This window comes from Delphinapterus leucas, chromosome 2 (assembly GCF_059928025.1).
Source record: "Delphinapterus leucas isolate spDelLeu-1000000601 "Yukka" chromosome 2, BTC_Dleu_Yukka2, whole genome shotgun sequence".
Lineage (NCBI taxonomy): Eukaryota > Metazoa > Chordata > Mammalia > Artiodactyla > Monodontidae > Delphinapterus > Delphinapterus leucas.
The window spans coordinates 100028971-100034359 of record NC_143130.1 but is presented as its reverse complement, the minus strand read 5'-3'; positions in this window follow the sequence as shown (position 1 = coordinate 100034359).

Sequence of the window (5389 nt, the reverse complement as noted above, 5' to 3'; positions counted from 1 at the left end):
TGTAAAATAAATGAGTTTCTCCTCATCCTCATTCCCACCCTACTTCCCAGGGGGAATGAAAGGAACCAAATCACTGGGGTTTTTTGTGGGTTTTTTTTCCAACTCACTGATTCAATCTTTACCGACCCTGGGGCAAAAGAATGACTCATGCTGGGCTGTTGGATGCGTACAATCCTGGCACAGAATCTTATTATTCCTGAGGGGGAGCTGGGGTAGCCTGGGGAGAGCTGGTCAGCTAGCCATCTATAAGGTTCATCACTGGGTTCTTGTTAAGTGCTGCTGGCAGTCTAAGAAGGTAGGAACAGCAGACATTTCACTGGTGTCACTGAATAAAACAAGGTGGGTTCCATGTGGGTGCCTTCCAGGCCAATGGGCAGAGAAGAACAGAAAGTCTGGTTTTGGCTTCTAAACCCAAAAATATGCCCTCCACCTGGCGTAATAACCAAGTCTCACCAGCCGCCTCTTCTATTTGTGGAATCTAACTCTTTCACTTAAATGTTTTCAAAGCTCAGGGGGATCTCATTAAGCATGCTAAATAGTGCTTAGGCACAGCAGGTGATGCCAGATGGAACCAATTACCAGATATATAAACAAACAACTTTTAAAAACATAGTGCCTGTCAACACCAAAAGCACCCTCAACCTTAGAAAGGGAGAACTAACATAGTTGGTTAATGGTACTCTGTAAGTACTCTGTAAGTCAGCCCGCACCTGATGCTGATACTGATAACAATGACAATCATGAGCACAACGATGCAAGTCCAAACTGTGTTCAGACCTGGCCCTAGACACTGGCAGCTTCCTAATACCTGTGATTTGGGAGATAACACAAAGTACCACTTACCATTGTGCCTAAATATCCCCCTCTGGCCTACCATGGACTTTTGACCCTTTTACATGTTTAAAATCCTCAACTTTAGACAAGAGCTGCAAGAATATTGTCCCTATAATTTCATTCATAAAATATACATCTTAACAGAGAAGAAAGGAAACACCCTAGCAAAAATGCCCATTAGAGTGAGGGAGGTCATTAGATTGCCTGATTTACCCTGGAAATAGCAAGGAGCTGGATCCTGAGAACATGCCATATGAGACAAGTGTGTTGACAAAAGCCAAAGAGTTCAGCAGTCATAGGTTCCAGGGTCCAATGACTTGGAGTACAAGTAAGAATGAATCTGGAATGAGTCTGGAAGGATGTTCCCATTTACCACAGATCAGACATAGCAAAGTGATGGCTCACAGGCTCAATCAGAGTTGCATTTCATTTGGCTCAAACAGTGTTGTTGTTGTTTTTTAATTTGAATTTATTGTAAATTCTAGAGATACCATCTAAAATTCTAGATTTTGGACTTTAAAAAGGGAAAAGTTTTGTCACCACTGGACAGAATTCTCATGGGACAGTAATTTCTCAAAGCTGAGAAATAACAGCTGAGTCAACAGTACATGGCCATTTGTTCACCATAGCCCCCATTACCCCAATTGTATCATACCTGGTGTACTTCACTCATCTGTGCCATCACATGCCCCTTTAAGTCCTAACTGACCTTGATTCCTGAGGGCCACATAGAAGAGAAAATCCTTAAAAGATGGTGATGCCTACAGTGAAGGGAGGTCCCAAAAGACAAAAATTTTCTGGAAAGAACAGCGTCATCATACCTGACTGAACTAAAGGAAACATCTAGAGAAAAGTTAATATAGCACAGCTTATACTGGGCTAAGTAGAAAGCACAGAGTTTTCCAGGACTCAGAGCAGTGTGAGGAGGAGAGACAAATGAAAAACCATATGATGAGAAAGTGTTCCTGAATCGCAGGAGGAGGCAAACCACAGACTTACCAACGAGTCATATGAACTTTAGAAATAGCCAAAGGCTCCCTGTGTGGCAAGGATGCAGCCTATGTGCTCACTTTCCCACAGCTCATGGATGAGGAGCGATGGAACTGAGCTGCAATAAAGGAGGTTTGGCTTAGGCTGAACATCAGGAACAAATCATGCTCTAGAATTATATATACATTAAACTCTGAGATAACTGCACAGAATTATAAATAATTTGTGCTTAAGCAATCTGTGCCCGAGTCTTAATTTATAAAGGTGACTGAGTGATGATACAAAAAAGTCAGTATCACTGAAAAAGAGTGTATTGTTACAAGTCCCCAGGAATGAGAGGCACATGGGGAAGCACCAGAGTCAATCAGGAGGCAGAAGCAAGAGGAACAGGAAAGCCTGGCCTAGAGTCTTGATTATGTTTTCCATGGAAAAGGCAAAGCAGGGAAGAGAAAGCAGTTTGAAACTGGCTAGTCTGAATAATATTGGCAGCCTCTACAGAGGTGGTCTCTAGTTGTCTAGTACCCGGCCCTAGGTGATTAGGGCAGGAGAATTATTGGGTTTATGTGAGATTTAGATAAAGGAGGTAGTTGGGGGTATGGACTCGGAACTGGTTGGTAAGTTTATGACTTTTGTGCACCTGTGAAAGCTGGACCACAGGGGAGATGTAACCAGCTCTGACCATTAGTTTAGCCTGGTGATTAATGGATGCCAAATAGACAAACACAGAATCTAAGAGAAATCAGATCATTAAGGAATTTAAGAACTCTTCAGTCCAGTCCCTCCATTTTATAAATGAGGAAACTGATACTTAAAAATGTGGTGTCATCTGTCCAAAATCCAATGAAGCTTGTTAACAGCACTGCACAGAATAGGATTCTCATGCAGGACTAACAGCTCTGACCTATCTGCTACATTGTATTGACTTATGCTGAAAAGCACACTGACGTCTGCAATTCCCTTTATCATGTCTTAAGAATCGAAAGCAGGGAATGGCAAACTTTTTCTGTAAAGGATCAGATAATAAATGTCTTAGGCTTGTGGGTCATATAGTCTCTGTCACAACTACTCAAACTCTGAGATTGGAGCAGTAAAGCAGCTGCCGGTTAGTGACATAAACAAATGGGTGTGTCTGTGTTCCAATAAAACTTTATGGACATTGAAATTGTAATTTGATATTAATTTTCATTATTGTCATGAAATATTATTTTAAAATTGTTTTCAACCATTTAAAAATGTAATAACTATTCTTAGCTTGCAGGCTGTACAAAAACAGGCAGCAGGCTGAGTTTTGCCCTTAAGCCAGTTTACTAACCCTTGGGCTAGATAATTTGCACACTTCCTATGAAATCTCAGATAACTGAACAAGATGACAGTTCATCACTCTTAGTTTCTCTATTGATAAAATGAGGTAACTAGACTCTAAGGTCCCTTGCAGACCTGTGACCTCGAGGCATTAGCCAAGGGCACTCAAAGACAAAAACAGGCTGTGAAAGGGAATCTGTGGGCCCTTTCATGGGATACTATAATGCGATACTTCTCTCAGATATCTCCAGCAGCCAAATTCAGGAATGATATTGCAAAAAACATTAGATACACAAAATTTTAGAGTTAAAAAAAGATGTGTAGAACGGCAAGTTTAGAGAACAGGACTAAGTAAATTTCTCTACTCTAGAACCTCTCAAACCTAACATGCATAGGACTATCCAGAGGCGGGGACTTCCAAAAGCAGGCTTTCAGATAAGGACTTGGGTACAGGTAGTGTATGTCAGAGACAGAAATAGGAAACACAATGAGACAGGGGAAAATGAGATAGGGAAATGGGAAACACCATGTAGTTCATGTTAATGAACAAGTTACTGCTCTGAGAAACTAGAGCTCAATTCTGCTGGAAACTCTCCACGAAACTATGGTGTGGCTTCAGAATTATTTCGAAGAGAGTGAGGTGGTCTCAGAATTTATCAAGTCCAACTTCCCAAAAGACGAGGGCATGAACACTCCCATGGCTTCTGGGTAGCACCTGGAGGGAGCCCAGAGAAGCTCCCAGAGTGCTGAAGAAAGCCCTCGGGCAAAGAAGAGAGCTGGATTAAGGTAAGAAGCTATCAGCATTCCAGAAACATATACCACGGCTATATTCAGAGAGGTGTTGAAGAGACAAGGTGTGGCTGTCAACACATTGACTACAGAGGTAATGGGGGGAGGAAAGGAATCAACATTTCCTAACCTCATTTGCCCTCAGAACACTTTCTTCCATAATTTGATTCCAGAACTCCTTTTTTTCATGAAGCATCTGTCCTTAGAGAGATACCAGTTGAAGGTAAATAGAATAGTGCCAGCGACTGGGTAATCTCAGTAAAATTAGAAGATCTCTTCAGGCTCTATTTTCTAAAAATTGATATGACAAAGCATACACTAAATATCAATAAGCCTCTATCATCTCTGGGGCAGAATCTAGGCCAATACGTTTCACACAGTGCCAGGTATGAGGTCAACTCCAGCACAGGAAAAAAAGAAAAAAATAGCAAAGAACAATTCACCTCCAAATGAGGCTGCCATCTGAAGTGATGCATGTCGGAGGAGGGACAGAATGTTCAAAGTGTAGTTGGAGCCATGACAAGGCATCACCATCTGCCATCCGAGTCCCATCTCCCTAGTCTTTAACCATCTGCACACCTGCTCAGGCATGTCACACTGGGGAAGGGACAGCCCTGCCATCATTAACGCAGTGGCAATAAAAACAAAAGCTGGAGAAATAGCTCCAAGGCCTCTGACAGCATTACTTCCTTAAATTTGGAATCTGCTTCCAAGAAGAAATCTATAGAAAAGAGATTCATAAGTCTAAAGTTTAAATCTACATAGAGTTGAAATATGTGTGATCTGAATTTTTAGACTAACAGGTCATACACAGAAAATCAGCAAATTGTTAAAGGCATAACATAGCAAATGCTAAGCAGAACATAATCTGGAATACATTACACATTCTCATTTTGAACTTCGATCAACACAAGAATCACCTCTTTCTACCTTTATTCAGATTTCATCTCTAGATGCACTTTTCCCAGGAAAGCTAAAATAAATCTGTTTAAAACTAGTTATGGAGAAGTGCCTTTAAGTGCTCAAAGCAATCAGTTCTTTACAGTTTGACTGTTCCATCTCTTTAGAGCCCGCACACCAGAGACTGGGTTTATGTAAACGTGGCACATCAAAAGAGGGGTGGACCTCATCCAGGATCCATTCTCTAAGGGATGCTATTTACTTGGTCTATCTTCTCTAGGCAACAGGATTTTGATTGTAAATGTTAGATAAGGTCCTCCCAGTTCAAGTGTCTTTCCTTAAAAATAACTGAAAATTTCAAAATAACTAAAAAATAACTAACATTGTTTTAACTTAGTAATTAAAAAGACACCACAGGACTTCCCTGGTGATGCAGTGGTTAAAAATCCATCTGCCAACACAAGGGACACAGGTTCGAGCCCTGGTCCGGGAAGATCCCACATGCTGCGGAGCAACTAAGTCTGTGTGTCACAACTACTGAGCCTGCGCTCTAGAGCCCGTGAGCCACACTACT